Genomic DNA, 20,483 nt, shown 5'->3' with positions numbered 1-20,483 from the left:
ATCAGGGCTGGCAGAGAGAATGACACCTGTTTGAAATTCTGGTTTCAGTCAGTCCTTGCAAGGGAACAACAGAAGTTCCATGGTCCTCCCAGGGAGAAAGCTACGGGGTGGGGTGGGGGACTAGGGTGCAGGTTGGAGAGACAGATAGAGCTGATACTCAGGAAACAGAGGCTGTTTTATCAGCACAACTAACCAGAGTCAACACAGCAGTTGTCACAACATAGCTGGCGAGCTGAGCTCTTCACAGGTCTCAGACTTCTCATAGAGCAGTCCAGTGGGTAGAGGCTCCAGAAGTGAATATTCCAGTGAATAAGGCAGAGCCTGGATGGGCTTTTTCTGGCCCAGCCTCTGAAGTCGCATACTATCACAACCACTATTCTGGACTGGCAGAAACAGTCACAGCTCCCTCCAGAGACCCAAGGGGTGGAGACCCAGACCCCACCTCGCGATGAGAGCAGTGTCAAAAAATCAGGGGCGGTGTTTCAGAACCACTGAACTAGGGGTCAGGACAAGATCTTTGACTCCTAGTCCAGACTGGGTGGAATGCTAGAGGCTTTAGCTCTCAGACTCTGAATCTTTTACTTCTCAGGTTTGCCATCTTTGGCAAATCCTTTTATCTCGCTGAGCGTCAGTTTCAAAGCTTCATCACTATAAAGTGAAGAAGCAACAATTCCAACCGTACTCGATGGTTGTGAGGATTAGCTCTAATAATGCTTGTAAAAAAACAAGCATAGCGTTTAGCACGGAATAGGTGTTTAATAAATAGTAACATGAATAACAAAAATGATCCTTTTAGCAATGATGACTAAACCTATTTTTTAAAAATAAGCCTATTTTTGTTACTGTTACCACTGTTATTGTTATGAACCACCTAGGCCAGAGTAAACCTAAGAAATCTGAACTCTCTCCTCCCCTCTGCCTTGGCCCCAGCTCCCAACGTGGGCTATAGGGGCCAGAGGGGTGCTGGCTTCCCTTTCTGCTAACCTCTGGTTATCTCCCTCATGGGTTTGGATTCTTGGCCTTCTCTTTCATCTGTTCTCCGTTCCCTCTGCTTGAAGTATATGGAATAGTGTCCATTTCCCGGGGTGGACTTGACTGGTATAAGGGGCGCATGCAGCTGGGGCTCCGGGGGCAAGGATGGAAAAGGGTGGGCTGTGCTGTGGATTTGGATGAAAGCAGAGATGACTCCCTCCCTCCTCGCTGCCCTCCCTCTTTTTCTTCTTTTGTTCCCACCTCCCTTTCTTTTCTTGCTTTTCTTCTTTCACAAAGATGGAACAATAGCATGCACAGTCCTCGGCCACTTGATTTTTTCACAATAGCTCACAAACCTCCCTTCAATTCAGCCCCCATAACTCTGATTCACACAGTTCTGAATCATGTTGACAATAACTGCACAGTGTTCTACCTTCCGGATGCCCCCTGATTACCTCTTTTTTTTTTTTAAAGATTTAAAAATTAAAAAAAAATTTTTTTCTCTCCCCTTCCTCCCCACCCCCAGTCATCTGCTCTCTGTGTCCATTCACCGTGTGTTCTTCTGTGTCCACTTACATTCTTGTCAGCGGCACCGGGAATCTGTGTCTCTTTTTGTTGTGTCATCTTGCTGCGTCAGCTCTCCGTGTGTGCAGTGCCACTCCTGGGCAGGCTGCACTTTTTTCGAACTGGGTGGCTTTCCTTATGGGGTGCCCTCCTTGCGCGTGGGGCTCCCCTACACGGGAGACACCCCTGCATGGCATGGCACTCCTTGCGCGCATCAGCACTGCGCATGGGCCACCTCCACACGGGTCAGGAGGTCTTGGGTTTGAACCCTGGACCTCCCATATGGTAGGTGGACGCTCTATCCATTGAGCCAAATCTGCTTCCCCCTAATTACTTCTTGAAGCCATTCATTTCACTACTGATGGATTTTCTCTAGTGTTACCGGCCAGGCGTTTCCAGAAAAACAGAAACAACAAGATCTGTGTGTGTGCACACGTGTGGGTCTGTCGGCTGCTGTAAGGAATTGGGTCATGTGATGGCAGGGGCCAGCAATCCAAATTTCGTAGTGGGGGCTGGAGGCTGGAGATTCTGGTGAGAGTGGAAGGTGTGGTCTTGAGGTGGCATTCCTTCTGATCCCTGGAACCCTTAGGCCTCCTGCTAAGCCCTTCGGCTGATGGGGTGAGACCCTCTCCACTCTGGTGCTGTCCTTTCCTGGCTGTGGATGCCACTCATCCACAAAGTTCCTCCCTACTGATGGCTAGTCCAGTGTTCGACCGAACCACTAGACCCATAATCCAGCCAAGTTTGGCACATCTACTTTATAGATGTTCTTGTTTTGTTGTTTTTTTGCCACAACCAACAGTTCTGCATTTATTTATTTGTGCACACATTTCTCTGTATATTCCTTCTTTAATTCCTGTAGAGTGGATTTCCAGAGGCAGAATGGGTGCATCGAAGAGCATGAGTATTATTGTAATTTAATGAATATCACCCAATTACTCCTCCCAAAGGCTGTAGCATTTACCCTCCCTTCAACTACTTATTTTCACTAATTATTCATTACTACGAGACCTTCGTGCTTGTATTTGGATAACTCCTACCAGACTTGGTGCTCTGAGTGGCCATCCAGTGAAGCAAGGATTAAGAGACTAGAGAATAAGGCAATAAAAGTGATGGCCAAATGTACTGCTTGAAGTGGATTTTATTATTTATGGGTTTGCTCTTTTTTCCCTCCTGCATTCTATGAAAAAATCAAACCTTAAAAAAAATTCTCTCTACAGAATTTCCATCCTTTAATCTGTGAGTCCATGTAGGTGTCCTTGATATATTTTATAATAAGGCACTTGGGAGGCTAATTGCATTGTATTTACAGCCTCTAGAGGTGGCTTCCACTGCAGATGAGGAGTTTCCTTGGTAATGTACTAATAACCACAGGTTCCAAAAGGCTAATCGGAGGCGAAGGCAGAAAAATTCAAAGTGCGGCTTACAGAGGGCCCCAGAAAGGCTCCGAATGGAGCAGACAGACCACGAGTCAGACGAGAGGCCCACGGCCAGGGTCCACGTTTCATTTTAAGGACTTGTGCCTTCTTGGTTTTCCACAAACCTTGGGTTCAATCTGCACCAAAGTTAGGCTTGGCCTTGACCATTGTGAATTCCTGTTGCTCAAAACAATACAGCTGTCTCCATAGAGAGACAGGCTGCCCCTGAGTGCTGGCCCTCCCACGTCCTACTGCTGCTTGCTTCCAGCCTTGAAATCCCATGAGATTTCATTTCTCCTGCAGGACGGATGAAGCAGCTGCCCTGCCTTTTTCATCCTGCGCCCTCCCTCCTCTGCCGCCTCTCTCCATATTCCCATTAAATTTCCCTGTTAACACTGACCAGTTGTAAATTTGCAACATTTTGCACTTGCATAGTTGGTTAGAAATGAGGATAATGGCACTAATACATAAAAATTGCAAATGTTTTGGAACGCCTATGTTTCGAGCACTAAGCTAGCTGCTGCATGCTTGTATTCTGTCGTAAATACTGATTCTGTAAGTCGGAATATCTATTTGATAGTTGATAGTCCTGAGGCTCAGAGAAGTTTCCTAACTTGCCCAAAGCCGCACAAGTGGTAAGTGGCGGACTTGGGTTTTAAATGCAAATCTCAGGGCCTGTCTCCCCCCCCACCGTCCACCCACATAGTCCACGACCCTCCTGCCTCCTGCCAGCCTCCCTCCCACCAAATGGCCCAGGCTTAAGTCCCTTTTAAAGCACCCTTGCCACCTCTGCTGCTTCCCTTATCTCTTCTTCATCCTCATTTTCACGAGCAGATGTGGTGGACACCTCTTGGGTACCGAGCTCTGGGCACGTGCTTTCAGATCCCTGGTCAGCAGCAGTCTTAACTGTGGGTCAAACCCCATTCCAGCCATTTCTCCCCTTCACTGTGAGCAAGTTGAGGGCATAGGTCTGCTGAATGGCTTTCCATATATGCCTTGCCCCTACCCAGGACAGAGCCATGCCTCTACCATACCAATTAATGACTTTTGGCACTTGTCACGTTCTACTGTATGTTCACAGGCACTTGAGCCTCTTCATATTATCATACCTATTTCACAGGAAAGGTAGCTGAGGCTGTGGGAGACTGAGCAAACAGGGTCAGCTCAGCGAGTGCCCTGCTGCTGCCCAAAGGCCATTCTCCCAGAGCAGGTGCTCTCAGCCAGAGTGCTTTTGCCTCCCCAGGGAACGTTCTGCAATGTCCGTAGACGTTTTGCTGGTCACAGCTGGGAAACTGCTACTGGTCAGTAGTGGGTAGGGGCCAGGGAGGCTGCTAAACATCCTGGAATGCACAGGACCATGATGGATGCTCCAACTCAAGACACCAGTAGTGCTGAGGTTGAGAAATTCTGCTATAGAGGAAAGAGGGGACATATTATTTGTTCAGTATTGCTACTTTTGGATTTTATAAAGGATGCAATTTTTATATAATAGTTACAGACACACTGCATGCTATCTTTCCCTCCTAAGATCTAAACCCCAAATATTTCATCAACATCCTTAAAAATAACTGCTGTATGTATGGGGCATAAGGAACAACACATGCTATCATTCAAAAGCAAAGCTAGTGGGTCTTAATTTTAGACTGAGTTTTTAAATATTTATTTTTTTAAAAAATGTGTTTACTACCTTCCTTTCCACTTGGAGAGACCAAGAGTGACAGTTGGGTTTCAGGGGGCAACATTGATAAGACATGGGTCTTATGGCCGGAGTTAAGAGTGAAAGTTTGTTTCAAATCCTATGGCTCCATACTTTAAGCTGAGGAAAGGTCGGAGCTGTACTCTTTCCACTAAGATCCTCTGGTCCCATATTTATAACCAAATAAGTATCCTACAAGATTTTTAAGTTCTATTTGTCAAAATCATGTCACATTTATGGATGAAATTAATATGATGTCTGGACTTTGCTTTGAAATTCTCCAGGAAATAAAAAAGTGTGTGTGTGTGCACGTGCATAGGGTGGAGGTTAGGTGCAACAAGATTGCCAAAATGCTTGTAATTGATAAAGATGGCTGGCTGGTGATGGTTACACAGGGCGTGATTTTACTATTATTTTCTGTCACATAAAGGTTGGAAATTTCCAGAATAAAGAGTTTTAAAAATGTGTGTTAAGACCATCTGCAGAATGTAAGGAATGCGTTTGCAAATGCGTTGCTCCATCTCTGGATGCACAAGCAACTTCTTGAGTAAATTCCACGCCTATGTATGTCTAGATCATTGTTGAATCCAGCAGACTGGTTTTTGTCTCAGTATTTTCAGGGAACTTTGAAAATTAAAAGTGACTGCAATATGGGCAAAAGATTTGAACTGACCCTGCACAGAAGAAGCAATATGAATGACCAGTAAGTGCATGAAAGAGTATTCATCGTCATTAGTCATTAAGGAAATGTAATTAAAAACGCAGTGAGAGAGGAGGGGGCAAGATAGCAGCTGAGAGAGGAGCTCCGAGTCAGCTCATCCTACAGTACAGTTAGTAATCAGCCAGTTATCTAAATAATCCGTTTGGGGGCCCCAGGAGACCAGAATAGCATCCTGCAACATCTTTGGAAGAACAGAAGGAAGAAACTGCCCAACTGCAGTGAAGATTTGTGAGTGGAGTACTCCTTGTTATAGAGGCCAGAATCCACTCCTGCAGGTGGCTCAGTCACCTCTTGAATAATCCCTGGCTGGTGTTGGAAGCTCCTTTTCCTAAAAACAGGTGAGGAAGAGATGGTTGGATACTGATTTTAGCCACTGTTTAGTAAGTTCAGATGGCTAAGGTCCAGTCCTAAGAACAGCTAAAGTTTGAACCTGTCAGAGAGAGGCCAGTGGCCTCTGTTTTAAGTCTTCCCACAGCATGAGGGGAAGCAGGGGTGATTGAAAATCAGAGTGAAGGTAGGGACTGACTTCTTTCCACCCAGATCAATTTGAAGTCCTAGCCTATGCTCCAGCCCCACCTCTGGTAGGGAGGAAGCTGGGGCGGGGAGTGGGGGCGGGGAGGCTTGCTCCAGCCTCTCTTGGCAACTACAGTTGTTTTTGTCCTGCACAGACTAGACTGGTCGGCAAACTTGTGGATACATCTCTGCCCCCAATAGGACAGGAGAAGGGTGGGGGTGGTATTTCCTTAACCTCTCTGGGCAACTGCAGGCACTTTTGGCCTGCACAGACTAGAGTATTGGACATGGCTGTGGACCCATCCTTGCCCATGACAGAGCAGGAGGTGGAACAGGGCTCCCTAACTCTCTCCAGACAACTGCAGTCACTTTTAGCCTGCACAAATTAGATTGCTAGGCATGCCAGTGGGTCCATTCCTCCCTTGGCAGGAGAGGAGGGGGGTTGATCATCAGTCTATCTGGGCAATGCAGTTTTGACTTGCATGGCTTAGTTTGCTGCCTACACCTATGGCCCATCCCTGCCCCAGGTAGGGGAAGAAAGGGCATGGGGTTTTATCAGCCTCTCTTGGCAAATACATTTGGTCTTGACCTGCATGGCTTGGATTATTGCACACAGCTGTGGCTCTATCCCTACCCCTGGCAGGGGAAAAAGGTGAGAGAAGCTTCATTATTCCTGGGGCAATGAGGAGAGCATACATTACCAACCACATACTCTACTCCTGTTCTGAAACCAGCAAGGGAGAAAGGGCAAGAAACAGGTAAAAAGAGAGCTGAAAAAAATTCACCATGAGCCTCAGCAGAGTGGCAACACCTACTCTCTGGTTCATTGGGCTTACCCAGGTTAGCTAACAGGGAGGTGAGGATGGTCAACCACCACACAAGGGAACCAAGAGAATTCACAGCTGCAAGCAGGAGAATTCCATCCATCAGCCATGTGGGATCTAAGCCCCCTGTCAATTTAGAGGTGGAGTGGACATCACTATCCCAGGGTCCACAGAATGGAGGAATAAAATATGGATTAGAGTCGACTTACTGGTATTCTACTACAGAATTGTTGTGACTCTAGCAATGGAAGAAATTGTATCATTGGTGTGGATACAGTGGCCATAGGAATTGCTGAGGGCAGGGAGAAGGAAGAAGAGGTGTGATATGGGCATTTTTAGGACTTGGAGTTGTTTTGAAAGATATTGCAGGGACAGATGCAGGATGTAATATTTCCTGCCATAACCCACTGAATGAAGTGGGGAGGAGTGTAAATTACAATGTAAACTATAATCCATGTGGTGTAGCAGTACTCCAAAATGTATTCATCAAATGCAATGAATGTGCCACACTGATGAAAAAGGTTGTTGATATGGGAGGAGTGGGGGTGGAGATGGGGAGTGGGGTGTAGCAGTTTTATATGGTTATGGATTCCAAAAATAGATATTGGATTATGCTTGTAATCTGATCTGTACCTGGTCATGATTGAGTTATGATTAGGGCATTGAGTCCCCACCCCTTGGTACATGGGGCTTAGAGATAAAAGGCATGGCAAAGAACAGAGTTGAGGGTTTCTCATGTTGGAGTTTTGATGTTGGAGTTTGATGCTGAAGCCTTAAGCTGGAACCCCAGGGAAAGAGACAGAGCCATTCACCTGATAGTCTATAGCTGACCTTGTGGAGAGAGGCAAAGTTTAGAGGGTCTCATAGTCTGCAGCTGACCTTGTGGAGGAAACAGAGGAGCTGAGCCCAGAGGAACCCAGAAAGCCTGAACCCTAATAGAAGTCAGCAGCCATCTTGCTCCAACATGTGGAAATAGACTTTGGCAAGGTAAGTAACTTATGCTTTATGACCTGGTATCTGTAAGCTTTTACCCAAAATAAATACCCTTTATAACACCCAGCAGATTTCTGATATTTTGCATCAGCACCCCTTTGGCTGACTAATACATGGGGTATATGAGAACTTTGTATTTTTAAATGTAACATTTTCTGTGATATATGTATCTTTAAAAAACAATAAAAAATAAAAAAAAATTCAGAGTGGCTAAACACAAGTCACTATAAAGTTCCAAATTAATTTGAACTAAATATCAAAGAGGGGTTGTATCACAAAGCCAATCAATGCCTTAGACTAAAGAGAGAAAAGGAGCCAAGGATACCTACATCTAGTAAATCAGTTTCCAAGACACCAACAAAAAATTATAATCCATACCAAGAAACAGGAAGATATGGCTCAATCAAAGGAACACACTAAGACTCCAGATTACTTATAAAAGAGTTGAGACAACTAATCCTAGATGTTCAAACAAATCTCATTAATAAATTCAATGAGATTAAGGACATCAAGAAGACACCGGGTGAGCACAAAGAAGAATTTGAAGGCATAAATGGAAAAATAGCAGATTTTATGGGAATGAGAGGCACAATAAATGAAATAAAAATACATTGGAGGCATATAACAGCAGATTTGAAGAGGCAGAAGAAAGGATCAGTGAACTTGAAGACAGGGTCTCTGAAAGTGAACATACAAAACAGCAGATGAAGAAAGAATGAAAAAAACTTGAACTGGGTCTCAGGGAACTAAATGACAGCAAGAGACATGCAAACATATGTGTCATGGGTATTCCAAAATGAGAAGAGAAAGGAAAAAGGGCAGAAGGAATATTTGAAAAAAACTGCCAGCCAAGAATCTTATATCTGGCAAGATTATCTTTCAAAAATGAAGGTGAGTTTAGAGTGTCAACAGATAAATCAAAAGTGAAAGAATTTGTAACCAAGAAACCAGCTTTGCAGGAAATACTAAAGGGAGTGCTACATCCTAAAAAGAAAAGACAAGAGAAAGAGGCTTGGAAGAGCATCTGGAAATGAAGCTTATATCTTTAAAATTAACTAAAAATATAAAAATAGTGGTAAAAGCAAGATGTGACAGATAAAACTCAAAAATCAAAATAAGTGAAGTAAGAACTGCTTTTATGGTAGTAACATTGAAAGTTAATGGATTAAACTCCCCAATCAAAAGATAGAGACTGGTGGAATGCATAGGAAAATATGAGCTTTCTACAAGAAAGTCACCTTAGACCCACTGATACAAATAGATTGAAAATGAAAGCTTGGAAAATGATATTCCATGCATGTAATTGAAAAAAAAAAACAACCCAAAATAAAAAACAAACAAAAAACCTGGAGTAGCTCTACTTAGATGAAATAGGCTTTAAAAGCAAAGCTATTATTAGAAACAAGGAAGCACATTATGTTCTAATAAAAGGGGTGATTCACTAGGAGGAAAGAAAAATCATAAATGTATATGCATCTAATAAGGATGTTCCAGTATACATCAGGCAAACACTAGCAAAACTGAAGGGAGAAATAGATATCTCTACAATAATAGTTAGAGATTTCAATGCACCACTCTCATCACTGGATGGATCATTTGGGCAGAGAATTAATAAAGAAACAGAGAGCTTGAATAATATGATAAATGAACTAAACCCAATAGACATATACAGAACACTGTATCCCAAAACAGTAAGATATACCTTCTTTTCAGGTGCTTATAGCTCTTTCTCCAGGATAGACTAGATGTGGGGCTACAAAGCAGATCTCAATAAATTTAAAAAGGTTGAAATGATACAAAACACTTTCTCTGATCATAATGGAATAAAGCTGGAAATCAACAACTGGCAGAAAAAAGTAAAATTCACAAATATATGGACATTAAACAACATGCTATTAAATAATTAGTGGTTCAGAGAAGAAATTATAAGTGAAATCGATAAAAATTTCAAGACAAATGAAATGAGAACACAACATATTAGAACCTATGGGATGCTGTGATAGCAGTACTGAGAGGGAAATTTATAGCCCTCAATGCTTACATTAAAAAAGAAGGAAGACCTAAAATCAGTGGCCTAACTAGACAGCTGGAGGAACTGAAAAAAAACAAACAAGCAAACAAACAAACAAAAAAAACCAAACTATGCCCAAAGCAAGCAGAAGGAATGAAATAATGAAGATCAGAGGAGAAATAAATGAAATGGAGAACAACAACAACAACAACAAAAACAATAGAATTAACAAAACCAAAAGGTAGTTCTTTGAGAAGATCAACAAAATTGACAAACCCTTAGCTAGACTGGCAAATAAAAAAGAGAAAATATGCAAATAAATTAAATCAGAAATGAAAATGAGAACATTACTATTGACCTGACAGAAATAAAAGAGATCATCAAAGGATATTATGAATAACTGTAAGCCAACAAACTAGACAATACAGATGAAATGGAAAATTTCTAGGAACATATGGACAATCTATACTAACCCTAAAAGCAACAGAAGAACTCAACAAGCCAAACACAAGTACAAGAGATCAAAACAGTTATCAAACAACATCCCAAAATGAAAAGCCCAGGACCAGATGACTCTGCAGGTGAAGTCTACCAAGCATTCAAAGAAGATTTAATACTAGTCTTACTCAAATCCTTCCCAAAAAATTGAACAGGAAGGAATGCTACCAAAGTCATTCAGTGAAGCCAATATCACCCTAATACCCAAGCCAGATAATGATATTACAAAAAAAGAAAATTACAGACCCATTTCTCTAATGAATACAGATGCAAAAATATTCAACAAAGTACTTGCTAATTGAATACAACAATACGTTAAAAGGATTATTCATCATGATCAAGTGTGTTGTATCCCAGACACACAAAGGTGGTTCAACACAAGAAAATCAATCAGCATAATACACTACATTAATAAATCAAAGAAGAAAATCACATGATTATCTCAATTGATGCAGAAAAGGTATTTGACAAAATCCAGTATCTTAATACAAACATTCCAAAAGATAGGAATCGAAGGAAAGTTTCTCAACATGATAAAGGGCATATATGAAAAACCCACAGCTAACATTGTACTCAATGGTGAAAGATTGAAAGCTTTCCCATTGAGATTAGGAACAAGACAAGGATGCCCACTGTTATCACTTTGTCCAATATAGTTTTAGAAGTCTAGCTGGAGCAATCAGGCAGGAAAAAGAAATAAAATTCATTCAAATTAAAAAGGAAAAAGTAAAACTTTCACTATTTGCAAATGATATGATCCTATACCTAGAAAATCCCAAAAAATCTACTAGATTGTTTATTAGCTATCAGAGCTAATAAACGAGTTCAGCAGAGTGACTGTATACAAGATTAATACACAAAAATCAGCAGTGTTTTTATACACTAGTAATGAGCAATCTGAGGAAGAAGTCAGGAAAAAAATTTCATTTGCAATAGAGACAAAAAGAATAAAATATTTAGGAATAAACTTAACCAAGTATGTAAAGCATGTGAATTCAGAGAACAACAATGCATTGCTAAAAGAAATCAAAGGAGACCTAAATAAATGGAAGAACATTTGTTGTTCATGGATGGGAAGGTTAAATATCATTAAAATATCAATTCTATGCAAATTCATATACAAATTCAATGCAATCTCAATAAAAATTCCAATAGCCTTTTTAAAAAGAAATGGGAAACCCAATTATTAAATTTATTTAGAAGGGTAAGGGGCCCTAAATGTCCAGAAACATCTTAGAAAGGAAACGTAAAGTTGGAGGACTCTCACTTCCAGACTTTAAATTGTATTACCTAGCTACTGTGGTAAAAACCACATGGTAATGGCATAAAGATAGACACATAGACCAATTGAACTGAATTGATGGTTCAGAAACAGACCCTTACATCTATGGTTGCATGACTTTGACAAGGCTGTCAAACCCACTCAGCTTAGGCAGAACAGTCCCCTCAACAAATGGTACTGAGAAAACAGGATATCCATATCCAGAAGAAAGATGACCCCTACCTCACACCTTATACAAAAATTAACTAAAAATGGATCAAAGCCATTGATTAATATAAAAGATTAATACAATAGGATACAATGTATAAGGCATAGGACTGTATAACACAGTGAACCATGTGGTGGAAGATAGACTGTGGTTAAAAGTACAAATATGATAGTGTTTTCTCATGAACTTTAACAAATATACAATTCTAATACATGGTTTTAATAATAGAGGGTATATGGAAAAAATGCCAATTGTACACTAAAGAAAACAAAATAAGATGCCACTACACATTGAGTAGAAGGCTTAAAAAGAAAAGACTGATAACTAGCAAATTTTATCAAGAATAAGGAACAACTAAAACTCTCATAATATTTTGGGGGAGTGTAAAATGGTATGGCCATCTTGGGGGGGAAAGGGGCCTGTTTCTTTAAATGCTAAATATACACCTTCTTTATGACCCAGCCATTTTAATCTTGGATATTGATTCAAGAGAAAAAAAATAAATCCACAAAATGACTTGTTTGTGGTAGCTTTATTCATATTAGTCCCAAACTAGAAACAACCCAGGTGTCCAACAGGAAAATGAATTGAAAAAACCATGGAAGACGGAAGTGGGCATGGCTCAGCTAATGGAGCATCCACCTACCATATGGGAGGGTCCAAGTTTCAAAATCCAGGACCTCCTGAGCCATGTGGTGAGCTGGCCCACGTGCAGAGCTGCTGTGTGTAATGAGTGCCATGTCACGCAAGGGTGCCCCTGCATGGGGGTGTCCCAGTGCAAGTAGTGTGCACCACATGGAGAGCCACTCTGCATGAAAAAAGCACAGCCCCCCCCCCCCAAGGAGTGGCACTGCACACGTGGAGAGCAGACACAGCAAGATGACATAACAAAAAGGAGACTCAATTTCCTGGGCCATCGAGGGTGCAAGTGGACACAGAATAACACACAGCAAGTCGACACAGAGAGCAGACAATGGGCGGGGGGGGGGGAGTGGAGGGAAGGGGAGAGAAATTAAAATAAAAAATAAATCTTGAAAAAAAATGTGGAAGATTCTTGTGTTAGAATACTACTCAGCAATAAAAAGAAATGAACTACTGGTACAAAGACATAAATGAATCTCAAAAGCATGCTGAGTGAAATAAGAGTCCACACTATATATTTCATGTCTATGGAATCTATAATAGAAAAAATAGGAACAATGGCTTCTCTGGGAGAATGAAGGCAGAGTTTGACTGAGAAGGGCACGTAGGAATATTTGGAGAGATGCAATATTCTTTAGCTTCATAGGAGTTTGAGTTTCACAGGTGAATGTATTTGTCAAAACTTTACAAATGGTATGCTTAAGATTTATAAATTTCAAATGGTTACATCCACCTGGGATGGAATAACAAGGACCAAATTTTTCTCCCACCTGAAAAATAAATGGACAAAATATATGAAGTGACGGGTTATCAGACACTGGATATCAGGCAGCGCAGGACCATGAGGTTTGGTAAACAACGTGGTGAGCCCAGTGTCTGCCCCCCTTCAATTCCTTAAGAGAGTTAAATCTGTAGTGCATGGAGAAGGGACACAGGCAGAGTCAGAAGAATTCTTGAGTTGAAGAGATGAAGCTGAAGATCTGGGGAAACCAAAGTGACTAGAATTAGCAAAATAGAGTACTGGGGAGAAGTGAACCATGCAGAAAGAGCACTACAAAGATAAGCAGGGGACCCCTTGAGTAGTCAATTGAGTAATGATCAACACATGTGAGTAAAGGACCTACCTGAGCCCAGGAAAAGTATGACTGGATTAGAAGTACTAGTGCTTGGTGCTCACACAGGCTGGAAATAGTGCCTGTCCCTACCAGCCCAACTGAAAAACCTCATAATTCACAGGATGTTGGGTTGAGTAGGATCTTGCCTTAATGCTGGAGAATAATTAATCCTAGATTGCACATTGTTCCAATACCATATAACAAATCCTAAAAGCAACACTTGAAAGGGTCAAGTTGTACTGAAGTACCTCAACTGCTTTCCAGAACAAGCTAAAGAATATAGGAATACAAAAATATTCAGCATAGAAAAAAAGTAAAATTCACAATGTTTGCCATCCATTCAAGATTTCTAGGCATGCCAAGAAGCAGGAAAATACCAATAATGAAAAAAATCAATCCTTGGAATCTGACACACAATTTAGAATTAGCAGAAAGGACATGAAAAGAGTTATTATAACTGACATATGGTCAAAGAATTAAGCAGTGACACAAAAGATATAAAAGAGGCCTAAATTGAACTTCTAGAGATGAAAACTACCATGTGTGAGATAGAAAATACACTAGATGGGACTAACAGAAGTTTAGACATTGAAGAAAAAATTAGTGAACTTGAAAACATAGCAAAGGAAGCTTTCCAAAATGGAATAGAGAAAAAAGAATGTTTTAAAAGAGAAGCAGAGCATCAGTGAGCTGTGGGACAAGTTCAAGCAATTACATAGGTAATTGGAATTCTCCCCAAAGGAGAGGAAAAAGAGGATAAAGAAAGATATGTTTGAAGAAATAACCAAACATTTTCCAAAATTATTGAGAACTATGAATCTACAGATAAAAATAGTCAATGTACTCCAAGCACAGAAAACACTAGGGAAAATACACCAAAGTACATTATAGTCAAGTTACTCAAAGCCAGAGATGAATAGAAAATATTAAAAGCAGCCAGAGGATAAAAGTTACATTATAAACTGAGGAACAGAAATAAGAGTAACAGACTTTTTTGTCAGAAACAATGGAAGTGAGAAAATGTGGAGCAATATCTTTAAAAGCACTGAATGAAGAGAAAAAAAAAATCAACCTAGAATTGTATACCCAGTGAAAATATCTTTCAGAAGCAAAGCTGAAATAAAGACATTTTTGGGACATATGAAAGCTAAAAGATATTATCATAAGTAGACTCACATTACAGGAAATGTCAAGGAAAGTCCTTCAAGCAGAAGAAAGAGTGCCTGATAGAAAAAGGATCTACACCAGAAAATAAAGAACATCAGAAATGGTGGGTGTTTATACGTTCACATGGGTGAATATATAGGATATTTTTTGTACTATTTAAATTTCTTAAAAGATCATTGAATTCTTGAATGAAAATATTAATAATGCAATGTGGTATTGAAAACTTATGTAAAAATAAAATGCATGACAATACTAATACAAATTCCAGGAAGGGAGAACTGGAACTACATGTTTGTAGAGTTTATATACTATATATGAATAGTATAATATCACTTGAAAGTAAGCTATGATAAATTAAAGATACGTACTGTCATACCTAAAGCAACAATTAAAATAAAAGATTTACAGCTAATAAGCCAACAAAGAGACGAAATAGAATTATGAAAATTCATTTAATCCAAAAAAAGCCAGTAAATGAGGAAAAATGGAACAAAAAACATGGCAAAATAAATAGCAGTATTATTGTTTAAACCTAAACATACCAACAATCACATTATATGCAAGCTGTCTAAATACCCCATTGGAAGACTCAATACTGTGAGGATTCATTTCTTCTCAAATTGATCTATAGTTCCAACACAATTAAAATCAAAATCTCAACAAGCTTATTTGCAGAAATTGATAAGCTGATTCTAAAATTCATGTGGAAATTCAAATCACCTAGAAGAAGCAAAATGAGTTTGGAAGAGAAGAATAAAGTTGGAGGGATAATACTACATGATTTTAAGATGTTTTACAAAGCTACAGTAATCAAAATAGGCAGGTAGATCAATGGAATAGAATGCAGAGTCCAGAAGGAGACTCACACATATGTGGTCAACTGATTTTGGACAAAGAGTTAAAGGCATTCGATTGAGAAAGTTTAAGTCTTTTGAACAAGTGGTGCTGGAACAATGGACATCTATATGCAAACAAAGCAAAAGCAAAACTTCTGTAGAAAATAAAAAACTCATAGAAGAAAACATCTGTACATTTGTGACCTTGGATTAGGCAAAGTTTTCTTAGATAGGACAACAAAAGCATGATTCATAAACAAAAAAAGAAATTGTGAAATCCATCAAAATTTCAACTTCCTCTTCTTTAAATGACAATATTAAGAGAGTAAAAAAGGTGAGAAATCATCTGACAAAGGATTTGTACTCAGAATATATAAGGAACTCTCAAAACTTGATAAGAAAGCAAAGACCCCAATAAAAATCAACAAAAGATTTGAACAGACACCTCCCTGAAGAAGACATGCTGGTGGCAGATAAGCACATGTAAAGATGCTGGATATTATTAGTCATTAGGGAAATGTGAGTTATTGTTCTGTGATCAAGGATGTGGAGCAACCAGAACTCTCATGCACATCTAGTAGGAATGCTAAAGGAAAACAGTTTTGGCAGTTTCTTAAAAAGTTAAATATTCACCTACCATGTGAGCCAGACATCGCATTCCTAGATATTTGCCCAAGAGAAAGGAAACCGTATGTCCATACAAAAATTCAGACATCAGTCTTCACAGCAATTTCGTTTGTCATAATCCCAAAACAGAAATATCCCTAGTGTCCATAAACAGGTGGAAAACTGTGGAATACCTCTACAATGGAATGCTACTCAACAATAAAACGAATTCTTTTCAGTTATTGATAAACAATTTTTTTGAATTTCAAAATAATTATGCTGAGTATAGAAAGGCCTAGCATGAAAAGAGTACAAACCATATGATTCTTCTTATAAAATTCTAGAAAATGAAAATTAAACTAATCTGTAGTGACAGAAAGCAGATCAGGGGCTGCCTGGGAACGTAGCGAGGAAGGGATTACCAAAGGCACAAGGAATCCTTGGGGGTGATGCACGTGTTCATTGTCACTGGCTTATCACGGAAATAAACTCATAAATGTACATAAAATACGTCAAAATGCATCAAAATATATATTTAAACATGCTCAGTTTATTGGATGTCAATTAAACTTCAATGAAACTGTCTAAACTTCTTAAAAAGTTCAGTCATTTCATTATATGTAAATTTCAACTAAAATAGAATAGAAATTGCAACTATTGATCTTTAGTTGCGATGGATGGCACATGCATGATAAGCATGCGGAGGTGTTTAGGGAGGACGTGTGCTGATGTCTGCAACTTCCTTTGAATACAGCAATCACAAGACATAGAGTATGGGAAGGCTGGACCGGGGGATATGTGGAAATGCAGACCTTTTTTCTCTTTCCCTTATATAGATTTCGTATCTATTTATTTCCATGCTACGTCTACCACAGAGACTGCTGGCAGATGGTACCATTCTATTTCTCTAGTCCAGTGAGCCAGGATCTCTATCACTTCCATGCTAGAAGCTTCTCTACTTTACCTTTGATTCTTTTTCGAGGTTTGGAGCCTTCCCAGGCCCGCCTTGTGGTTCATTTTTCTAGCACTGTAACAGTGCTGGAAAATTTCTCTCTGGTTCGTGAACAAGGATGCATATGTAACTTTTTCACTGGTCGCTGAAGAAACCCCAGATGTTGCCACAGTCACAATGAGCATGAGTTTATCCTTCCGTACGCTAATGAACGTGGGGAAGTGCTCACTGCCGTAATTATCATGATGAGGTCCTGTTCGGGCATGAGAGATGAGGCTGTACTACCGCGCCTGCATCTGGCCGGGTTCCCCTCGCCGTGGCCTCTGGTCATAGTGTCTACCTGATGTACAGCGCCGTGGCTTTTTCAGTGGTCTCCACATGGTTACAGCTTCAGGGCCCCTCTGCTAAGCCAGCCACCATCCTCTCGACAACAGCCTCCAGGCCAGTGGACCCCTCTTACTTTCCACGCCTCTGATTTGTTCTCCAGGCGCTGGGCTTTGAGACACGTGGGTGGATCGAGGCCACGCCCTGACTCGGCTGTGCAGCTTCCCTGCTCATCTTCCCAGCTCCGCTTGGGCACAGCCCCCTTGTCACGGAGGCCCCCTGCACACCGGCTGCCTCTCTTTACCTAAAGAGCCACTTCCTTCCCAGGGGTGCTATTTCTATCCCCCTGCTCCCTTGCTCAGTCTACTGAGCCCAGTGTCACTTCCCGCGGGAATAGCTTCCCTGATTCTTCCCACCCCCTCCCTTAGACTAGTTCGGACCCCCAGGCATCTGCGTTCCTAGCACATTGTGTTGCTTCTTAGCTAAGCTCTCAGGGCTGCAGTGGGTTCTGTGGCTGCGGTTTCCAGGCCTCCCACCTCCCCTGCAGACTCGATAAGAGCAGGGGCTACGCTCAACTGATCCACTGCCACATCCCCAGCCACTAGCTGCTGCCTCGCACATACTAAGCTCTCGAGAAGGTTGGTTGAATGAATGAATGAGGCCGTGGCAACCTTTAAATCAACTGACCCTCAGCCGTTTGCCACAGTTTACACATGATTCATTCTACCTGCCCTTTGATCATTTTATTCCAGATGGAAAGTTTCATCTGTCAGATGACAGGCCACGAGGAAAGAGACCAATGAGTCATTTTCTAAGCAGCTATAGTTAAGGTCAAAGGAGGGAGCGTGGGGGAGGAGGCAGGAGATGGAGAACAAAGTTAACCACTGAGCATCGATCACCTTTGATTGATACTCCAAGTTACACTGCCCCGTTCATTAGCATGGGCAGGTGAAGGGGGGATGTAATTTTAAACAACAGTTTGAGGCATTTCTATTCTGGTCCTGAAACAGCTTAAATATTTTATGGGTTTTTAAGATTGGGAGAAATTAAAGCAAGTATGTAATCTTGCTCTGTGTGTGTATAAATATATACACATATGAAATTTAAATATACTCACACAAAATCTTATTGTAGAGCATCTCATAAATCTAAAAAAGATAGGGAGTCTAAAAAAACCTACCCATATGTAAACATAATATGAAAATATATTCAGTGTTAATTTCAGAATTTATTGCAATCTGCAGTACATCTTTAACAATTGCATATACACTCTCCCAAGAGCGAGAATGAATTTTAAAAAAATGAAATATTTTGCATAAAATATTTTGATATTTAAAAAAACCAATATAACTTTTAAAAACCATAAAAGCAATGTCTAGCAGTAGTTGTAAGGGAACAGTTTTTTGGGAAAAAGTCGTTTTGCTATAGTTTCTATCCTCTGAAAGTGGGACCAATGTGCTAGATAATTATGTACTTTGGGATCATTAAAGGGCTTTTAGCAAATAATTTATCTAGTGTTCAAACGGGAATGTAAATAACTGAGTAATTTTTCCTTGTTAATTATAATTCTTGTGAATTACAATGTCTAGGCACCTCTCCAGGACCACAAATCCACCCATGAGTCAGAAAATGCCACTAACAATGTTGATATTGCATTTGATAAAGATTTTTTTTCCATGAGTAGTCATTATCTTCAATTTTAGACCATTTTAGAAATAAAAACTGACAATACGAGCAACTTCTGTTTCATTCCATTTCTTGTATGCATTTTATGGCTTATAATATTATGTTTCTCTATCTCAATGAAGCAATTTATGGCAGAGGTGTTACTTTTTATTAAGTATATATTATGCATATTTTATTACAACTCCCTACAATCAAACAGCCTTTAAAAGACTAACTTGCAAGTCGTTCCTATTTCTTCCAAAATAAAAAACAAAGAGAATACGTTTCAGTGTGACTTAGTCTGAGAAATTCTATGAACTATAATACTCTAAAATGTTAAAACAATTGAGATTTAGATCTTATTTAGGGTTTCAAAGCATTTTGCCCCTGATTTGGTTTGATTACCATATTATCTGGTTATGTGCATTAGAAAATGTCTCTGCGATGTGCCTTCTGTAAGTGATCCTGAGACTTACGCACTCCTCTTTCTTTAAAAACCAAATGCAATTCACAGAAGAGGCTTGTGGATTTGCAATTAAAATAGAAAGTGTGTTGCCTGAAACCAGAGACGGTGCAGCAGGGTATGACCTTCCATTTGTATATGGTGGCCTGGCTCAGTGTATATGTGCACATGTGCATGTTTTTCAAACTCGTTGGAAAACAATTTGCAAGCGCAAACAGGATAAGTGGTAAGTCTCAGTTTTTGGAGGATCTGAGGGACTTATAAATGCTAATTTTGCAAAGGTAACTAGGAGAATCTTAATGGAGGAGTGAGCTAAGACATCTCTTTAACCCTCTTATTGATGGCTGAGATATCTGAAGCCTGAAAGGTTAAAACTATCGTTAGCTCCAGGTTTTTGAGCCCCTACTGGGTGCCTCCTCTGAACCATCCTACCCTTGGGATCAGGGATGTATCCATTTTAGCTGAGGGAGAAGGAAGGTGGTTTGCTCAAGGTCACACAGCCAATAAGTGATGGGGAGGAGATGCAGACCGGAAGAAGCCAGGCTCTGGGCGGGTCTCTTTCCAGCCCTCGTTCTCCATGCTGGTCATTTGGTGATGGAATTAAAGAAGTCCACGGTCAGAACTACTGACACTACACCACCAATAAAGTACAGGAGACACTCGTCACTGCCCTGCACTGCCCTCACTCTGTGGATTAACTGCAGCTTCCCAGTTCCTCTGTAAGTGCCCCAGGGGCTGCAGAGAGCTTGCAGAGCTCCTTGTCTGTGTGTCCCCACACGTCCTGCCAGGCGACCTGCTTGCTTACCAAGGATCCCTTGGTTTGTTCCCAGTCTCCTTGGACCAGGCTTCCCCATCTTATAGAGGTAATTTAATTAAATGTCACCTATCCCATGGAAGCCAATGCAAGGGTAGGAAAAAAGAGTTGCTGTTTCTATGAAATTTAAGAGGAAAGCTTCCAAAAGAAGCCACTGCAGAAACTGTCACTGCTGTCAAATTAGGTGTGGATCCAATAA

This window comes from Dasypus novemcinctus, chromosome 3 (assembly GCF_030445035.2).
Source record: "Dasypus novemcinctus isolate mDasNov1 chromosome 3, mDasNov1.1.hap2, whole genome shotgun sequence".
Lineage (NCBI taxonomy): Eukaryota > Metazoa > Chordata > Mammalia > Cingulata > Dasypodidae > Dasypus > Dasypus novemcinctus.
Note: the sequence above shows the minus strand (reverse complement) of the source record.